This window comes from Xiphophorus couchianus, chromosome 23 (genome assembly GCF_001444195.1).
Source record: "Xiphophorus couchianus chromosome 23, X_couchianus-1.0, whole genome shotgun sequence".
In the NCBI taxonomy this organism is placed as follows: domain Eukaryota; kingdom Metazoa; phylum Chordata; class Actinopteri; order Cyprinodontiformes; family Poeciliidae; genus Xiphophorus; species Xiphophorus couchianus.
The window spans coordinates 29,061,054-29,082,790 of NC_040250.1; the positions used below are offsets into that span (position 1 = coordinate 29,061,054).

Genomic DNA, 21,737 nt, shown 5'->3' on the forward strand with positions numbered 1-21,737 from the left:
GAAACGCCCCCAAATAAAACCCTCACTGTTCAACTGAAGTTCGGTCTGCAGAGCCTTTGTTCCTGAAGCGTCTCCACATCAGCATGTTTCAGACTGACAAAATACACCACAAAATGTATAGTAAGGAGAATTGGCCCAACACAGAGCCCTGTGGTACGCCACAAGTAGTCCTGGAGTGTGAAGAAGATTTATCGCTCACATGAGGTTTAACTCTAGTGCTGTTCCCAACATGTTCAACAATATTGTGGTCAACTGTTTGATAAGCAGCACTGAGATCTAACAAAACCAGAACAGACACAAATCTGTTATCTGAGGCTCAGAGAAAGAATATCGTCAGTGACTCTAAGCAGAGCTGTTTCACTTCTGCGATGACCAAGTCTGAAAACTACAGGTCATTATCATACTGGTGTCTTTAGAGGAATGAGAGCAACGCAGGGAGGAGGACAAGCTTGAATATGGATCTGGATGTTTGTAGGAGGAAGTTAACTTCAGGTGAGATTGAAAAATTCCCCAATTAGCAGTTTCTTTGTTTTCCCCAATGGAGGGAGAAAAGAAGTAAGAGGTAATAAAAAGATGGAAATATAGAATGCATTTAACAGAACTTCTCAGACAAAGTAAAATGTTTTGTTTTTCTGTTTCAATGACAGCAGAATAGCTGAGGGAGAGAGAGAAGATTAAGATTTAGACAGCAAGCAGAGGGGATAGATGGAGAAAGTGACTGACAGTTACCTTGGAGGGGATTATGAGAAGGAGGTATGAGGGGGATTGTGGGATATGTGGAAGGAGTGGTAAACTGTGACAAAATGAAATAAACAGATTAAGTGTACTCCGTCTTCTCTGTGGGCCTGTTTTCTTGGGCAAATAATCCCTTTGATCCACAAAACAATGCCAAGAGCTGAGAAGTCCAGAGTGTGATACAGAGGTGTGTTCTGAATAAACCCCATTTTGGTCCATCGTTCATCATACACTGTGACAGGTCGGCTACAATGTAAGAAAGCATTTTTTTAGGTTTATGTTTTAATGTCTTTGCTTCTGAAATTATGAAAATGAACTTCACACATATCAGAGCCCAGCTTACCTTTTAAGGCGTTTTTAAAATACTTGCCACTGAGGCTGAAAATTATTTACCAACAGGTTCCAAGCCCCACCCAGCCGCTCCGCCCCCGGCCAATCCTCTTCCCATGAGCTCTGTGGCCCACATCCCGCTAGACTGGTGACACCAGATCTGTTCTATGTAATTATTGACTTTGGAAAAGTTTGATATGGTTAGACCCAGCGCCCCCTGTGGGTTACAGACCCTTCCAGTCACATAATCAAGAGTTTGCAGCAATTAAGAAGGAGAAACAGAAACAGGGACAAAACGTCAGTCAGTTTTTACATCTGCTACATCTGGCTGAACCACTGTCAGTCAGACAGGAGGCATGAGCAAACCTTCGCACAAGTAACATGCAAACACATATATATCTCTCCCTCTAGATAGATAGATAGATAGATAGATAGATAGATAGATAGATAGATAGATAGATAGATAGATAGATAGATAGATAGATAGATAGATAGATAGAGTACAAAAACACTTAAAATAAGGAAAACAGTAACATAAAAACCTCTTGGTAAGAGAACTTATCTTGTCAGAAAGAAAACAAACATAAATCTCCTTAATTTAAGATATTTAATCCTATTAAGATTTCAGTTTTTGCAGTGCAGAAGGAACAGGAAAAAAAAACTACATTATTTGACACCATCATCATTCTAGAAATACACACTAGTGTGTGTGTACTTCCATCTGTGTAATCATTAAAATGACATGATTTTGGTTTAATATTAGATTTATAAATGGAAAGTACACATTTAAAGGATAAAAAAAAAATCTCTTTATGCATTCATCTGTGTCCGGTACAAATTGTGGGGTTATTTTATTTTCAAATGACAGTTAATGGATTCTAGTAAGAAAGTGCTTTTGTAGTTTTGTAATCAGTCAGAACATTTTACACTAAAAGCCTCACACACACACACACACACGCACACACCTACACACACACACCCACACACACACACACCCACACACATAAGCAGATGTTATTATAACCAAGCAGAACTGTGTTTTAAGGCCTGCAAGTTTAATGTGCCCTCTTCAGATAAACTAAGTGTGTTCCTTTTGGTCTAATGTGATAAACATTAAGTCTTCCATGGCATATACTCCCACCTACCCATAAAACTACATTTTGCAGTATTTCAGTATATTTTCCTATTTTCAAGCAGATTTAATTGCATACCTGTCAAGTCTCCTGTTTTGGCTGGAAACTGACGTTTCTTATCCCTCTTCCCTCCGTTCCCATATTATTATTTTCACACATTGTCTCCCTGTTTTATACATAATAGTAATAAATAATACATAAAATTCATGCACCACTTTTTAGGACACTTAAAGATGCTTTACACAGAAAAATAATAATATACCTAATATTTAATTGTATATACATATATATATATAATTTTTCTATGGAATACATTTTTGACGTGGTAATGCTCCTGCTTTAAACATCTTTTTAATTATTCTAACATGTAGCTATTAATTAGTGCAAGCATAATCCCTTAAGGTCGCACAGATAATTAACACAGAAAACAGATTATATCTCAACATTCCAAAGAGAAAAAAGGGTCAAAGTAAAGCTAAATGATGCAACAGCTATACAAGAGGAGTTGATGCAACTGTTTAATTACACATAAAACAAAGGGAAGGATAAAGTTAAATAACTCAGGGTGTTTGTCCTTTTTTTACAGGAACCACAGAAACTTCACTCAGAACTCATTCACATTTCCTGCTTCACCTAAAATATAAATAATTAAACAAAATGAAGTAATATGACTGTAATATGACTATCTGTTATTATGAAAACCCAAATGTGATGCCTAGCTAATTTCATACTATGCTGTAATGTGTCTGTTAGAAACTTCACCTGCTGACTCACCTGTGATTCACTACAGTGTTCTGTATGCAGCATGTGACTTTTTTTCTTAAGGCAGATACAAAGTATTATTTATTCTATCACTATCAGTCGGTAGAGTTCACACTGTACTTACAACATGGAGCGAGTAGCATGGAGACAACAAGAGAATCTGGAAACGAGTTGATGCAAACAGGGAGCATAAATAAATAATAGCTATTTTTTTGTTTCCGTCTCTTTATTTAAGTATCCACAACATTTGGCGATTTAGCAACTGTGTCAGACAATAAGAATACAAAAATGTGATAAAACCTATGAACTTGCAGGCCAGTCCATCCAACCGTGTTGTTATTATTTTGCCAACATTTCTTCAGGCAGACTGTCTAAGGAAGAAACGTCTCTGGAGAGCCCAGTGAAACGTCCTTTTTTTACAGTTGGAAAACCGAGAGAGGAAACAGTGAAACGCAATTAGCAAATTATATACATTTATTAATGAAACAGGTCTGAGATTTAAGTTGAATGATTAAAACATAAGCAGTTCTGCTTTAGTTGCCAGGTTGGTTGACATGAACATGTGATTCAGAAGCTGCTGTGGCCGGTGCTGACATTGTTCATCTGCTAAATTCCTTCTTAATCATTACGGACAAAGGAACTGATGAATATGAAATGATGAGTGCCTACTTTACTCTTTCAACAAGCGCTCTATAGTTAATGTGCAGCTAATGTCAGCAGTCTAAACCTGTAATCATCATATTTACTGGGAAGAGCAGTGAACAACAGAGAAACGGCTGCATTACTGGAATGAAAAGTAGACAACTGCATCACAGACAACATGTGGAAGGCAACCAAAGAGTCCAGTTGTTTCATCTGACCTTCAAGCTTTTCTTCAGAAGGTATTTGGATTAATGGTTCTGCGTGGTCAAGACAAACCACATGACGTGATTTTCAATGATGAAAATCACGTCATGTTGTTCTCAGCCGCATGTTGAGCTTCCTGCCCTCCTCTGCATGGGAAGCTGTTGTGGGATTGGCCAGGCTTTATTGGGTGTGTTTATTGGTAACAGCCCAAACTGCTCAACTTCCAAAAGCCGTTTTTTCAGCCGGATGGAAACATGGAAATCAGAAACGTGTCCAGGATGTAGAACCGTGTTGACCAATGGACCAGCACGGGGTCCATTGGTCAACAATGAGAGGTTCATCTGAGAGGGCGGGACACAATTTCTAGTTACCTTTTGTCTTTCAAATGTCATTTTATTGATTATTGGAAATGTACTGATAGATATGGCACAAAACCAGGCGTAGTAATCAAATTTAAACCCACAGACACACACACGCAAAACTAAACTGAGGACAAATAAATAACATTTACACAAAATATAAAGATGGTACAAAAAATTAATAATGTCATTTAAAATAACCATGATGATAAAATACATTGTCCACAAATGCGTGAAAAGAAAAATAATAAAATAAATTTTAAAAATTTAAAAAGGGAGGCGATCGAAACTTAAAAACAATAGCAGTAAATTTCTGCTAAACAGTTAAGAGGTTTCAAATGTTATAAAATCTATTTTGTTTTATATTTGGACAGTAAGTGTTATCTTTTCTATGTCCACACACAACATAATGTCCCTTAATAACATAGCTCTCCTAGCAATTAAAGATAAAAATTAAAACTATAATTATTATTATTTTTATAATTTTTTCAATTGCTTGTTGCATAAACTGTCAATGCGAAAAAATTACTGATTTAAAATAAAAATAATAAAAACAACACACTAATTACTGACATTAATATTCCTGATGAATTTGTGCAGTTTCTGTTAGCCGTGTTGGTGAATCAAAAAGCTAACAATGCATCATGCATGTACTCCAGCTTCATTTGGCCGAATGAAAAGAAATAGACAGATAATAATCATTTTGTGTCTTTATTCGTGCTTTATGTCAAAAGTCTGGCCCAGAATTTCTCTGACAGTTTGATGTCAACATACATTGGCCGAGGGCAAAGACAGACAGAAAAACATGAAGCAAAAGCAGCAGAAAACCCAAGAACACGTATGACATAAGGAAGAGGGAAATGGACTAAGGATAAAAGCGAAAAGCACAGAGGGTCAGAGAGAGGAAAGGACAAATGAGAAAGCCAGAAGGAAGAGAGTCGGGTGAGTGAGGGGGATCAACTGAAAAAAAAAAGAAGAAGAAGGCAAGGATTTGCAGATGCATTCCAGCGTGGAAGAAAAGTACATAATCATGCAGGACGGGAATCCATCCCTGAGCTGCCTAATAAGGCCCCCTGTTAAAAGACATGTCACTCTGAAGAGAGAGAGGCATAAGGATGACTGGCACTCTGAATAATACAGCAGGAGCCACAGAGGGCTGCTGTTAGACGGGAGAAAATAAGGACATGTAGGAGCCGACTGAGGGAAGTAAATGAGGTTCAAGCTTTTACATTGCTGAGATAATTCACTGGTTTATATGCCTCAATAAGAACATGCTCCTCTGCTGATTAAAACATAAAGGCCTCTGAATGAAGACACTTTCAAACAGTGGGAAGCCTTAGAAGAACAATGTGATGAGGTCAGAACCATCAGAGGTCAACAGCTGCCTTCGTCTCTGTGGTGAACAGCCTGGGCTTTCCTACGAGACTCGGCTCGATTCTCATCTCGCTTCAGTGGGATTTCTCCCAGTGAGCTTGATTTTTCTGGTGGAATTTCATCCATGCCATTCAACAAACAGAAGGAGAAGTTGTGACGTTCATTTTCTTACATCACATTACATACAATACATCACAGCCAAACGTTAGCAACTGGGTAACATTAAAAACCTCGCGGTCCACGCTTCAAGGAAGCAATTGTTTCTGAATATCCAAGAGCTCAGACCGTCTGGATGAAGCAAAGTGTAGCCTAGCGCTGCCACAGCTACTTAAACTCTGACTAACATGAACATTGTAACGTCATTAGTATGTTCTCCACCCAAAATGGAAACCATGACCCAGAAGAGGTTAAACAGTCAGAATGGTTGATGGAAAAGGCAAGGAATGTTCGAACAGGAAGAGAAGGTTTACACGCCAGAGGCTTTTTCATTTTCTGAGACTCGGCTCATGCTTGCCTGGAACACTTGAGGTCTGGACAGAGAGAGAGGAAAGTAACAGGAAACAGAGATTATGGCAAACATAAGCCAGAGTATGCCCATGTGGCTCTGTCAGGATTTACTCTGATAAAAGATAAAAATTGAAGGATACACCAACCGGTTCTTATTGGGGAAGGTTGTGTCTGTTCTGTGGTGGCCAGTCCCAAAATACTACATACATACAGTGCCACACAAAAGTACACAACCCCTGTTTAGATTTGCTTTTTTAATTTACTTACAGTTAAATTCAGGCGATTAGACACAACACATAGAAAGACATAAGATCTCTTTAACGTGAATTTAAATGATATTATATGTTATCTGTTAGGATGAGCAAGACTACTTCTACTTTCATCAAATTAAGAAGTTTACATGCATCTCATTGGTTAAAAAAATAGAACTGGTGGAACAGAGACAGGTGAGTTTCTACCAGGCACCTTTTATTGGGACAGAGATTAAAGTTTTGTGGTGGCCACTCAGTATGCTGACTATGATTTGAGAGCAACTTTTTTGATGTTTACATCATGTTATGAGGTTATCCCCTCATCAAAAACATGCAATGATTGTTGCTTTGATCCTTGCATGCATGTTTGAGAAATCCTTTAATGTCCCGTGGCAACCATTCAGCTGTGCACTCCTTCCCTGCGACTCCCTCACTCTGCTCCTTCAGACTAGCCAGCAGTAATTAACAAACACCTGATGGAGCTGTACTTCTGCTGAGCTCATTATAGGAGCTAAATGTGGCTAAAGGGTTAACAGAGGAGCCATGTTGAGATGACTTCCTGAAGGTGGAGTTTCAGAAAGAGCAGGAGTTTTTAAAAAGAGAGAGGCCCAATTTCAAGATGCCAAATCAGGTCATATTTGATATGTATTGCATTTTATAACAACTGAAGTTAGCATAGTAACTTGATTGTGCTATAAAATGGCACTATGTGCCTGGAAAACATAATACTTCCCCTTTAAAGATCTGTTGTCGTATCAACCCGCTCAGGTCTTCTGGTTCTGACTGATGCTTGTTGCTTTGCTCCCCAACACCACAACTGACAACTATTTTTTCTGTCGTCTCTTCCTGAACCATTGAGATTGTTAATGTAGATCATAACTAAACTATATATCAAGCTTTTTGAAAACGTTCACCTGATTTTGTGACATTTGGCTTGACGGCCAGAGTTCTCCATGAATGTGTGTGTTCATGTTTGTGTTTGAGCACTTTCTATGAACTGAGACAAACTAGATTACACTGTCAGCATCCATTAAAAAAACAACAAAAAAAAAGTCTTACTCCCCGCTTATATGTCACAACATTTGTCCACAAGGTTCAGAAGTATGACTGAAATGTGTGTGTGTGTGTTTTGTGTGTGAGTGTGTGTTCCTCCTGACAGCACTGAATGCCACTAATAGCCCATGGCCTGCTTTCTGCTCACTGACATTTGACAAAGCTAAACTGGGGGTGGGGGGTAAGAAGAGGATGATTGACAGAAGAAGAAGAGGAGGAAGATAGAAGTGGCTGACAATTTGCTTCCAAAGGAAAACAACATACATCAGTGAAAGTGGGGAAAGTGAAGGATGGTCTGTCATCATACACACTCCTGAATTATGCATCAGCCACATTAGCAGAGATGATGAACTACATGCATTTTTCTCCTTCAAATTTACTGTGTCGTTAACTTCCACTGCAATAATCAGGCTTGTTTTCAGAATCAGGAAACAAGACCAATTTGGATAAATATGAGCCGGGCCAAAGAGTGGAACACCACGAGTCAGAGAAGACATTTTGCTTTCTGGCTTCTTTTAGGTCTGATTGTAGATTTTAAAAACGATATCAGCTGAATCAGTCAGTGAGAGAAGGATCGTAAAGTACATCACAATTAGTGGGTTTTTTGGGGGGGTTTTTACAGACAAATTTTCAAGCTGGAACCTTTGTGTTTGCACGTTTCTGGTACACCCATAAACCTGATGCACAAGTTACATCCACTGAATAATTTAGCAGCAAAAAAAAATTTTGAAATGAAAATGTTGCATAGTTTGTTGATATATAATTTTAGACTAGAAATCATAGACCCTGCAACTAATTTGATTTGAAAAAATATTCCATTGATGTTTCTTATTATGTTAACTTTCAATCAATAATTTTATTAAGTGAATGAATTTTAATTAGGCTTCTAAAGGAACATCTAGTTCTTTGGTGTCACTTTGCCTACACAAAATATGTCATGCTCATCCAAGGTAAAAAAAATAAAACTAAAGAAATTATATATATATCTTTTGTTCTCAACAGGTTGTTAGTTACAAAACATTCAAAGTTGAACAGAAGTGGAAAACAGTTCAGAAACTGACACTGCATAAATTCTCCCATAATTAAAATTCAGCAATGATTTGTTTGTGTGTCTTTAATGCCCAGTTGCCATGTTTCTTTTAATCCCAGGAGCTGGTGAACGACACACCGAGGAGCATCTTGTCAAATTCACCCGGAGCCTGCAGTTCAGTATAATTCAGCACAATTGGCCACCAAGGAAGCAGTTAGACTGGGGGAAAAGCTTCTTTTTCATTCACAGTTGGTCGCATCATTAGCATGGCTGGGAAAAGAACACAGCCAACTCTTCACTCTGCGGGACTCCAAAACACGGCAGCATGACATGGAGGCTGGCTGAATACCCATAAAGCCCATGGACCGGCGGGCTGAACTTGTGAACTCTGCAGCTGTGTGGCTTTATGTTCGGTCTACAGCGCTGGCCAAAACGTAATGCCTGCCATACAGAGAGAAATCCAGGAGGGAAAGAGGGAGCAACACGAAGGTGAGGAGGGGCAGAGGAGTCACGATAAACAGAATCAGACAGAAGAAAGGGGGGGCCGCTGTTTATGACACTGCATGTGCTGAGGGGGGGCATGTAAATGTAGGAATCCGTCTCAGTGTGTGTCCTCTGCACCGCCTGGCCTCTAACAAACAGGCTTCACAGTGGCAGGTGCCGGCTGTGAACATGAGCTACAAGCCAATTTGCCAGCAACACACACGGACGTAGTGAACATCCACACCCGACGTCTCGGAGACATACATGAAGGGGAACAGGAAGCTCAGAGTATGAACAGAAAGTAGACGGCACCAGCAGCCATAGGGAATCCATATGTGCTTGCTTGTTTCTCTTTAGTTGGTGTTAATGAATAAGTGTTGTTTCCAGTTATTATGTTGTCTTTGTTGTTATGTAATTGTGCAGAAAAGCATTTCTGTTTCTGCCAAAGGAACTAGAGTCCATTTTTCCCTCCACCTTTTCTTACATTTCACTTTAATCTTTGTTTCAATATCACAAATAGCACTAAGATGTTATTAATACACATAACACATCAAACAAAACTACATGAGTATTTGACGTTTGCATTTTGAAATTTTCTATTACAAAATATTTTCTGTAAGAACGTATTGCAGCTATTTAACTGAAACTATATCACAGATAAAAGTGCTTGATCCATGAAAAGTGGATCATTTGAACGGCTCTTTGAATGACGATTCGTTTGATTCTAACAGTAACAGATCTCATTACAGACACCGACGCCATAACACTGGTTTGCATTTGCAGCACTTTTGTGGGAATCAACAGCAAGTCATCAGGCCTGGACTCTGTCAGCTGCCCTCCCAGCTGGCCTCCAGCAGCCTCCTGTCCGATCGATAGCTGCTGAGAACAAATTGCATGGTGACATGTGATCGAATAACGGCAGCCATGTTGCAACGGTGAGAAGGTCAGTGATGGACCATGTGATAAATAAAACCGTCTTTCTTATTGTCAGGATTGTGATTTAGGAGCAAAGTGTCACAAAGAAGACGGGACACAGCAGAAAAACCTGAAACATGTTTAGGTTTCCGTTTTAGATGTAATTGAAATATTGATTTTCAACATTACGAATGAAGTCAGCTATGACTATGTGTCGGTTTTAACAGACACTTTCTATGAGGAACCATTTTAGATTTCTCAATGCACACTGATCAACTTCAATCTATTTTCATCTGTGATTTGTAACACAGGTGCTTCTTAGCTGGTTTCAGGCTGCTCAGTAATGCTGCTGGTTTGTGAAGAGCAGAGAAAAGGTTTTCCTCCGAGAGAAGATTTAATTAATAAAGCTCTGGGTCGTGGTTCCAACATGCTTTCACAGCAAAACTCTCTTTAATCAGAGAACTGCTGATTCTTCCTGCTGCTTTCCAAAACCGGTACCCTACCACTACGCTACTATAAAATACAGTCAATATGGAAAAGTTGCCAATGAAAAGTGGTGGGATGTAGCAGGTGGTGCTGCTAATTAAACACCTGATCATAATAACCAGCTGCCTCTATCGCATCACAGGCCTTTTGAGTGTTTGCTGCTGTAAATTATCAACAGTTGCTGTACATTAATCTATTAAGGGCAACGAGGGTCATCAACCTACAGACAGAAATATTCTTCACTGTCGCTGTTTTCGTTCGTAGTATCTGGGTCAAATGCCGGCGCCATCTTGTGACGTAGTGAGAGTAAGTCAAAATGAAAACAGCAAAGGCTGCGAAGGGAGGACTGAGTACAGAGCGATGAAGAGGAGGCATCTGGTTCTAATGAACAAAAGCAACATTTTGTTTTGGGCCAGATAGTTCAGGAAGTGATGAAAATTCAAAATAACTTCCTCTATTTTGCACAAAAGATATTAAACTTGCTTCAGTTTCTGGTTTTTCTGAAAAAGTTAATGCCAAATAAGTTCTGACATAGCAAACTTTCCATCCTCTGGTGGGTCTGTACCTTACCAGAGACACAAAACCCTGAAATAATTTCAAAGATTAAAGATTAAACCTTACCAGAGACACAAAACCCTGAAATAATTTCAAAGACTAAACGTCCAGCACAGACGGAAGGAAAGTCAGTGCGAAGTGTCCGATAAGAGGCACTCCAGACTGGGATAACAGAGGTGGAACGCTCCCATCCACTGCTGGGTCTGGGCCTTACCAGAGGCACAAATGTCCAAGTATGTCTGGTTGATTCATTCTAAACCAGTGGATGGAAACACGTCTAATTCTCTTTCTCTTTATTTGTGACATTATAAAAATCGCATGACATTTGGATGGAAACACAGCGAATGTTTATACAATGATCATGTGATGCAATACAGCTTATTTAAATATTGAATCTGTTTACAGAATGAACAAAGCACGTAACGTCAACACTGCAGCTCAAGCAAAAATTTTCATTTATTATTTTATATTCTCTTACTTTCTTATTACAATTAATGCTGGTGGCCCTAAACCTGTTTGTTTTTATTCTACGTAGTCAATTTTCAATAAAATACATATGATTTCATAAGATGTATTTATGTGGTTTGATTTGCATTGCTACGTATTGAGGAGAAAAATATGAAATACACAGGAAGTAATTTGCATATAAAATCAGTTTGGCACCAACAGAAAATAAAGCCATGAAGTAAAGCCTCCACTTCTGAACAAACTGTAACCCATAGAGATCTCTGTGTGACGTGTTTTACTCTCAGCTCTATATTCTGCTGCCAACCACTAATATTTCTTCAGATGTCTGTGCCCACAGTTCTTCTGAAGTATGATATAAAGTTCAACGTATAATTATTATAGCCATAACAGAGGAATAATGGAAACCTTGATGACAGTTTTCATTCGGCTTCCTTCAGCATTTAACAGTGAAAGATAAAGGCCACGACTGACGGCTTTCTGTTCCTCCTACTTACTGCACATTAGTGCTGATATGAGTCAAAACGATATTAACCATCAGAAGGAAAATTTAAATTCACTAAGGGTCAAAGAATTCTTATGAAGACAACTCAAGAAATCTTGAACCAAAAATTGTTTTTTTTTGTTTGTCCTTTCTATGTGTTGATTATATTCATCACTCCCATTTTCAGCTCTCTCTGGTATCTTGCTAAACTGCAGCAAGTCACTCTAAAACAAGGGGGTCTAAAATGTGGCCCAGGGCCATTTATGGGCTCTGGATTGATTTTGTGCGACCCCTGAATGTTACAAATTTATCACCTTTTTAAAAAAAATTGGGACAAAACTATGACCCACAAATTAAAATCCTCTCACAGAAATGTCAGACACAACTCAAAGTATTCATCTTTTAATAACCAAGCAGACAGGACCACATCTGATGTCTGTATTAAAGCAGACTCCGATGCACCTTCATTATTAAATAAAGAATTACCTAAATCACCTTTTTTTTTTGCCATGAACAGACTAAATCTTTTTTCTGTTTTTTTCAGCAGAGCCTAAAATAAATAAATGTTTCAATAAGGAAAACTTGTGAAGTTCTGGATCTGGAATGATTTGCACATTCCTTTCATACAGGAAGATCTGACTGTTTTCTTTGTTTACGTGCAACATTTTCTTATTGATGACAAAAGATTCTCAATAAAACATTTTGTGATTTCAGTTTTTTAAAAAATGTTTTATTTGTTTAATCTTGATTTGGCCCATGTTCCAAACAAAGTTTGCAGACTTTGTGACACTTTGTGTCCTGTTTTGTCTACAAGGTTCGTCTTAGTGACGAATGCAGGAGCTCTGAGCCTCAGAGTCAGTAGAGATCTGATGTTTCTCTGCTCTGCTGTGGTTCAGACTGACGACCTTCTGCTGACTCAGACAAGAGGACAGACCTTGATAAAAAGAAAAAGAAATATTGTTTTAAGTTTTTTTTAAAAATCATTGCCTTGTCATTTTAGACTTGCTTTGCTATGTTAATGCTGCCTGGCATTGTTTGCCTTGGTTCTGTATTTTATTATTTTTCTACATAAAAGTCGATGACCTTCAGCTTGAGGACGAACTGCTGACCAATGAGTTTCAATCACATGCTTTAGTGTGGCAGCTTTTGTTTATTTACCTTCACTATCCTCATTATAATCCATTGTGACATTAAAAATATACAATTTTAAACCAGTTTTTATAATGTATTGATAATCCCCTGATCTAACACAACAGAGGAAATGATGTGTAACTGAATTTATTTGCAGAGATTACGAGGTGATCAAAACAAAATGCAATTTAGTTTGGAAAACATGAGAGGAGACATAATCTGACTTACTTTATATATCAAAACTAAATATAAAATCCTAAAAAAAACTCTCAAAATGACTATAACTCTAAAGGACATATTTGGCAAATAACTTGTTCTAGATTAAATAAAAGTTTAGGACTTTAACTCGACTTGAGGCTTTACGAGTCACTTGCAAAACAACGACTCGGTTACACTTTCTGTGACCAATCTTGTGTTTTTGCTGACTTTCTGACCCTGTGATCATGACCCTGTGACCTCTCACCTCTCACACTATCAGGGGTCAGCTGAGGTTAATTATCTAATAACAGAACATGTTGCCGCATTTCTGTTGATGCACACTGAAATACTGAAGCAAAGCCACACACTGTGTTTGTGTTACGCATGCACACGCACACACACCCACACACCCCTCCACACACACACACACACCCACGCAGAGAGAGTCTTCCTGTCTCTAACATATTTTAAAGCTTGAAAGAATTGAGACTCTGCTGCTGCTGAGTATGCCACAGTGCTGTTTGAAATGTTGGATTGGTTTAATTTACAGGAATGTTAGAATTATGTATTCCTTAGAGTTTGGAGGAACTTCTAGGAAGTTACACAAGAACTACTTGTACTTTTTTATTTTTTTGAAAGTGGGAATACTGTGGAAAACAAACCCGATGGGTTACGGCTGTACAGCAGCATTGGGATCCGAAGCAGAAGTTTGCTTCTGTGAAATACATTCCAAACTTATTGCAGTGAGGTTTTATTGTGCAGAGTGTAGAGACACAAATTACATGAACAGCAGCTCCAGTCGGAACAAACAAACACACTGACCAGAACCTTGTTGGTGCAAAGCAACGCTGCTGCAATTCTTTTCAGTCGTTCATTCAAAAAGAGTCACATTCTAAATAAAATATATATATATAAAAACAAAGTTCCAAGTCCTCTGGCATTTAGTGAACAGAAATAATTTTGGTAATTCTACTATAGCAAAAGAAGCTTGATCTGATTTAACTTCAGACTGGGAGAAAAAAAAAGTGTTTTTATTTGGTGTATGAAGACAAAACTAAAATCAAAACATCACAAACTAAATAACCTCCAACCTGAAACTTGTCCATAAAAACTGAATGTTCTCATTCTTATGATTCCCTTTAGGATCAGCAACTGCTTCTTTTTTTGTTATTGATTGTAAGAAAGAAACAGCCGTAAATTTTCTATAGAACACAGATTTCATTAAAAGTCACTTTTTGTTTCCCACCTTGGGAATTATTCCAGACGAATAAGGCCTGCTTTATGCAAACATGGAGCAGAGCAGCAGCTGAGAAATGAATATATGAGTGACTGATAATGTAGATAAATTATAAGTATTATTTGAGACCGCAGCCAAACCAGTTCCATAAGTGTCAGGCTGATTATTGGATGCTATTTATTTCCATATAAATGTCCTTCTACTGTGGAGTAATGAGAGATGCAAATTTGGTGTTGACAAAAAAACATAAATCTGTCAGTTTTTGTCAGTTTCCTTTTCTTCCTGGATGAATGTGAAGCAAAAATGAAATAAAGGCCAACAGAGAATCACTGCAACTGGGCAACTGTGGCCAGAATGATTCATTTTCATTGCTACGGAAGACAAACACAAAAGTGTTAGTTGTGTGGCAGGTAGAGGTGGGAAAGTTTCAAATTAAGACTTTATGTTGTTAAAATGCAGAACCAGAAAGATGGTGAGGCTGTATGCAACTCCACCCAGAACCTCCACCCACTGGTCAGAGGGGGGAGAGTCATTTCAGTGTCATTGTACAAACTGGGGAACTCCATCCATCCATCCATCCATCATCCATCCATCCATCCATTCATTATGTTCTGCCACATAAAGGTGTTTTCAGGCTCATCATCTATCAGCCAATCAGAGGAGACATCTGAGTCTCATTCCCGCATTGGAGCAACAAGCCCCGCCTACTTGGCAGCGGCTATGTGTGCAGCGTTTTGGGAAAATTGTAGTAATTTTATACAGAGGAGTTATGGATTCAGCAAGTTGGAATGACAGCAAACCTGTTATGACTTGTGATGCTGTGAGAGCTCTGCTGGAGCCAGCTCCTTCTAATTTAATTTAATTTATTAAACGTCCAGTCATCTATGATTTAAATTAAAATATAACATGAAGTCAAAATCTGACATGTGCTGAACATAATCCTCCGCTCCCAGTTTTAAACTCAGCCTGTGGGTTGAGGTTTGTCTTTTCCTCCCATCGTCACAATAAAAACACTTCCGTGGATTCTTTACAGGCTCCAGATTCCAGTCGTTTGCTTGGGATTGATGCCAAACAAATTAGACTTTTTCACATGCAGAACTGGAACAGAAGCGCTGCTGAAACATTGATGCGTGAACGGCCGACAGCCGTGACATCATGTGAACGTATAAACTGTTCTGCCAGCCAACCCAGTTACATAAACGTCAGGCTGATTAGAGAATGCGACTTATTTCCATATAAATATATTTTTCCCTGCTGAGTAACGGCGGTTGCTGGAAAATATATGAAATTTCAATCAGAATATAGATTTAAGTTTCAGAAATTGTTGACAGGTCCAGACAGATCCAGTTACGGTTCCTCTGTAGGCTTTTGTAAATTCAGTAGACAATGAAGTTTTAGATTCTTTCCTTGACCTAAAAGCATAAAAATTAAATATGTGATCCCGAAAGAAAACGTAATGAATTGAAAAGTTTTTGAACTCTAAATCCTTTTTTGCTTTGGTCATTCTTCTGTCGTGCTCAAGTTCACCGGAAAGCAGACGTGTCACTTCCTGTTCCCCTAACGCTTCTGCTCCTTGGCTTACTGAATTTTCATTTCATTTGATTTATTCTTGCTAAAAGGAGCTGTGGTTTTACCTAAAAAAAAAAAAAACTGCTGAAGTTTCCAGCTGTGTTCCACATGCCGGCATTCCTAAGAATGAAGCAGGTATAAAAATACTGATTTAGTACAATGTGAACACAACAACAGTCTTTTCTCATCGTGTTTTGATCCTCACTTCTCGTCCGTCGCTCCTAGCAGATGTCACAGGTGCACCAGATTTACAGCGGTACCTAAAACGATTGAATACAAAGGTTCCGGCTGGAACTTTCTGTATGTGAAAAAAGTTACAAATTGGATTAATTGTGCTAAATTTGTTAAAGTGCTAAAAATTATTTAATCAAAATGAATGTGTTAAAGTTCCAACTTTAGTTAAGTGTTTACTACTCATAACACACACAACACATTAACTGCTCTTCCGTCCATTCGGTCCGTTCCATCTGACCTGGGCTAAAACCTTAAATGGAAAATGGTCCACACGACATTCTCACCGGACCTGCCATATTTTCCAATATCTTCTGCACATTTTGTGTTACTGACTGCTGTTTCTGTTTCTCCAGATGATTTTTAGACATTTTGGATGTTATAACACAGTGGTTCTCAAACTTTTTTCAGTGATGTACCCCCTTAAAAATATATTTTTAGTCAAGTTCCCCCTGACACGGGCAAAACATTTTTGGAATTAAAAAGAGGTACAGTGCTGTAAAATCACTGTCTGATTTATTAAAGCCAAACAACTTATATCAGTGAACCTGACAAATACATCCATATTACAAACATTGCATGGTTAAACAAAAGAGAAAAACAGAAGACGGTGACCACCAGGAAGGTATAAAACCAATCAAACCGTTTTATTTTAAAGGATATTGAAACTAAATACCGAATATAAAATTCAGTGCATGAACACACATTTGTATTTTATCGAACTTTTTACAAAATAATTTTTCCCAAGACTTATTATGAGGAGCCTACTGATTTTTTAAAGATATTTTGAAAAGCTTCACGTACCCCCAGGGGTACACGTACCCCCATTTGAGAACCACTGTTATAACAAATAGACTTTGACCTTCCAGCAAAATTGGGCAAACAGAATCAAGCTGTGGAGCTGCATCAAGAGAGATGGCATCATATGTGAAATAAACTACAAAGCCAGACAGAGATCGTGTGTCAATGTCTTTTTTATATCAATTAATGTGAGGAATTGCTTAAGTTCTAGCTACAGAATTTAGAAATGAAAGTTTGCTCATTGAATATTGCCATCTGTAAGGACTGTGCTGCTTCCTCTTGACCCTGTTCTTTTGAATGAATCCTGAGTAGAAAGAAGAAACTAAAGCTGTGCCAGTAGTTCAACATTTACACTTTCACAAGATTAAATCAGAATGTAAAAAAAAATAAGTCTGTAGGCAAAATATTAACATTTGTTTCTGACATCACTGTGGTGTTGCTAATTTTTTCCCTTTTTATGTCATACTGGACAAGAAGATTAAATCATACTTTAAATCATCATCAGATTAAAGATGACTTTAAATCTGATTGGTTTAAAGTCATTTGTAAGATTAACTTTAATAAGCAGCCAATGGGCCTTACCACAGGGGCCGCTTTTCATTGGCTGATGCCCATTCTACGTGGTCATGTGCGTGGCCGTCTCACAAACACACTTAGCTTCCCGTTAGCTAAGAACAACATAATGGCAGAACTGATACAACTTCTACACCTTGAAGCCTGTCTGCTACACAGTCTTACGTTAGCTAAACAGATCAATATGCAATGTGTCTGTATCTGACATGCACTAAAGATTTTATTTTAGCAGAAAAGGCTTTGGATTAAACTGTTACTCCTGTTAGCCACTCTAGCACCAAGTACAGCTAGTCAATCAACCATCGCTGTGTTCAGGGAAGCGCTGATTAATAATCGAGAAATAAATATCAAGCCTGGAAACTTGATATCGTAACGGACTAAATGTTATGTTTTTAACGTAATCTTTGCTCGTCTTGCGGGGCGCAGGCGGTTGCCACGGTAACAGGTGTGCTTAAACTATAAAGACAGAGAGTAAAAAGGTAGGAGTGGTTTTGAGTTGATCACCTGTTCAGGTTATTTTACTTTGTTTCCCTTTGCTGTGGCTCATTACAGCCGCTGTAGTTTCTAAACGTTGGACTAATTACCTCGTTCGTTTGTGAGTTTACGTCATTCACAACAAACATCAAATAGAACAAATATATTTCATAAAATTTTAACAAACAAATGGGTTCTTCCGCGATAATTATGTAAAATTAAATTAATTATATCCCAACTTCAGAAGATTTTCCTTTACCTTTACAGAGTTCTTTGGTTCCTATCAGCCTGTAGCTTCTCATTTTGAGGTCAAAGTTCAGATCTACCATAACTGACTGACACCTGCTGGCCTCAGGTTTGCAACCAGCTTGTGACTGAGAAACCAGTAACCTCCTCCCAGATGATGACATGAACTTGTTAGTTCCTCTGTCCATTTAGTAGCTGATATATTGTGAAAATCTGGTAGAAATGATGCACCAATCGAGTCATGTTTACATAGAAACAACTTGCTGCAGGCTGTTTGTGAGACTTGCGGTCACGTGGGTTGGTTGTGGGCGGAGCTTGGTAAGGTCCGTGAGAGTTAGTCTCCCATCAATATTTTTGTCTCGTTTTCATGTTGACCAAAATGTCAGTGAAGTTTTTCATAGTTCTATTCCTTCAGAATGAGTTTTCAGGTTTCAGTTCGTTGAAGGAAAATATTCTTTGTCAACAAAATTAACACTGTAATGAAGTCTGTGAGCATCTATTATACACCAGAAAGAAAAACACTCCTTTGAACGACTGTGTCTGTTTTGCTCTATGAAACAATTAATTCTTTTGAAAACTGAGATTCAAACAACAGTTAGACAGTAAAAAGGAGATATTTTTTAATGACCTGGCTTACAATGACAGAATAAACACGTTAACGGTTCAAGAGACCCACTTTAGTTTTCTTTGTTCCCACTTCAAACAATGTAGCATCACAAGAAGTCCTTGGGGACAAAACAAAATGTCTGAAGGTCCTTCTTGGCAGATCCTTAAAAGCTGCTGTGGTGGAGGCAATGCATTGGAAATCATCTGCAGATGACAAACTGCCACCAAACTTTAGCTGCAGGCTCTCCAGCATCCAGCAGCTTCTTCCTGTCCGACTTCAGCTGCTCCGCTTGTGTTTTCAGCTGGATAACAACCACAGTATAGTATTAAAATCTGTAATTATCTATAGCATATAGCCATTTCATTTATTGGATTGAAGTCATCTGTTATGGTTTTGTGGCATCTTTAACTCTCTGGTGTTTATAGAAAACCAAACGTTTGCATACAAAGGTAAAAGACATGTGATGGGTTGAAATGTACTCATTATCAGTCAGAGGTTTATTTACTTTCTCTGGTTATATTTGTTTATGCATGAAAGACTTGGATGTTATTGTTTATATTTACAATGTGTGCCAGAAGTCAAATATGTTGATTTCTAATGTGATTTAGTTAAAGAAATAGTAAAGAGAGCAGAGCTTCACCTTTAAAGGTATGACTTTACACAGAAACACACCTGTGTTGTTGTGAGTCGGTCTACTAACTTGTGAATACATATTGTCACCAATTAAATTTACATATTTTGTTGTTTTTGTGGAAATGAGCATTAGCCACAGTTAACGAGTAGCTCATAGCAGCCGTGGGTTAGCACACATGCTAACCCGTGTACAGTGTAAAAGCTGCCCTCAGCCTTTACACACCAGGTTAGGAATACTACATATGTGTTCTGAAATGAATGAATATGCTGCAGAGCAAGCATTATTTTTTGGTTGTGGAAAATTAGTGATACATGAATTCAAGGTATTGCTGTAAATTGGTTTATTTTGTGTCTTATTTGTGGCCAGAATATTGCTGATTTATAAGAAAACCTGGCTTTACTTTGGAATCATCGTTGAGTATGTTTGGAAGTTACAGTAACTCAGTCAATGTACCGATGTGTCACGCTGCACATGTTGGTACCGATCCGATTCAGTACCAATTCATTTCTGACCTTTAGGTGTTTTTGTGGTTTTTCCTCTGAATTATTTTGTTGAAACCTAGGACAGAATTTGAACAAATTTATAGATATCAACAAAGCTAATTATCATTATTTTTCTGCATTTTATTTAAGTAAACAAAGTTGACAAAAATGCCATTTGAGACCAAAATTCAAAACATCTTTTGAGGTAGAGTTGAGAAACAACACAACAAAATGTCAATAATCTTGTATCAATGATCTTGACATTGATACTATTGATATTTTGGAATCAATCACCTTTAGTCAATACTAAAGCAGAAAGTGTTGATGCATGCACCTTTTTTTCTCATTGTTCATTTTTTTCTTCTAAAAAACTTTTGACACTGTGATTTATTTCATTTATTCTTCCTGTATAGCATCGAACAAAAACATATAAAACAAACTGAACAAAGGTCCAAACCAGAACATTTGTGTCACTGCCAGATCTTTTTACCATGAGGTTTGCATTCAGTAAAAGTGAAGCAGTTAAATCAAAGGCTCGCTGGCTCTTTTTCCTCCCACTTGCAGCATAAACAGGCGGCTCATCACATCGATACTGCCTCATTTCAGCCAGCCAAGTAACTCCTTCCTCTCACAATTCCTTCCTGGAGGCATACTTGCCGATGCAAGAGGCCCGGTTCTCCCCCGAAATGCTGTGCCTGGTTCAAACACAGAGGCAAACAGCGTGAGGCTTTGAACTGATTACATAAGTGCACAGGTCGAGACCGCAGCGGTGGTGTACACAAATCCACAAAGACACACTGAAAATGTCTAATGAGGGGGAAACGTGGGCTCAGAAAAATCAAGACAGGACAGGAAATCGAGCTAGTGTTGAGGAAAAACAAAGAAATTACGTCTAGAGTTTAAAAGAACATAATTTAGTAGTTGTGTTAGATAATGGATGAAATCCTGTAGTTCTAAACCATAGAATTTAATTGTAATTGAATAATTTGTTTGGAGTTTCAGACAGAGTAAAGACTACTGTGTCCTTCTAATCTTTGCAAACACACATTAATTCACTCACATTAATTCATTCACATTGATTCAGGCAATTTCCTGCTTTTATCTTGATAATAATTTTGCCATAAAGGCAAGAAATTATGAAGCCAGAATATCTTATGGCACTGTGAAATGTTGATTCAGATGAAACTTGACAATTAGTCTCTCTATTGTGTGATGAGGGTTTTTTCGGTACCTGAAACATGGATGAGTCGATTCAGTTCTGCACCTTATTTCAATTTGTATTGAATTAATCTATTTCCTCAAACCTATACACACAAACACCTCACTGTGACAATGTGGAAAAAAATGTTTATGAATGTTTCATAAATGCATCAAAAGATAAATTAATTAAAAAAAAAAAAATTACACTTTCATGCAGTTTTCTAATTTTCTGAGATGTACCAAAGCGCTGGGCTGTCCTCACGGCTCGTTTCGGCGCACACTGCAGCAGTGGAGGTGAATACCACAATGGGAATCAACTCCAGACCTTTTAACTGCTTTAGTGATGGAAAATAATGACAAAACGGCCCGCAGCTTTTAATAAGGCAGATTGTGTTATATAACAGCCGATGTGTTCCTGCTTTAACTGGTTCACTCGTCCTCATGAGGAATAATGAGTCAGCACAGATAGATGTAAATAATTGAAGGTCTAATATTCTTCTTGTGTAAATAGAACACATGAATCTTAATGTATTTGCTCCAAAATGTATGAAGCATTGCATTTATCTGTGTGACAAAGTGAAGAGCC

The 21,737-nt window shown here is 38.0% G+C and overlaps 1 long non-coding RNA gene across 1 annotated transcript; it reads left to right on the top strand.

Moving 5' to 3' along the window:
- Nucleotides 1-7,983: 7,983 nt before the first annotated feature.
- On the top strand, nt 7,984-19,680 carry LOC114138935 (uncharacterized). The gene is made up of 3 exons (XR_003594352.1): nt 7,984-8,038; nt 17,088-17,094; nt 19,671-19,680. It is a non-coding gene; the product is annotated as an uncharacterized LOC114138935 (long non-coding RNA).
- The last annotated feature ends 2,057 nt before the right edge of the window (nt 19,681-21,737 follow it).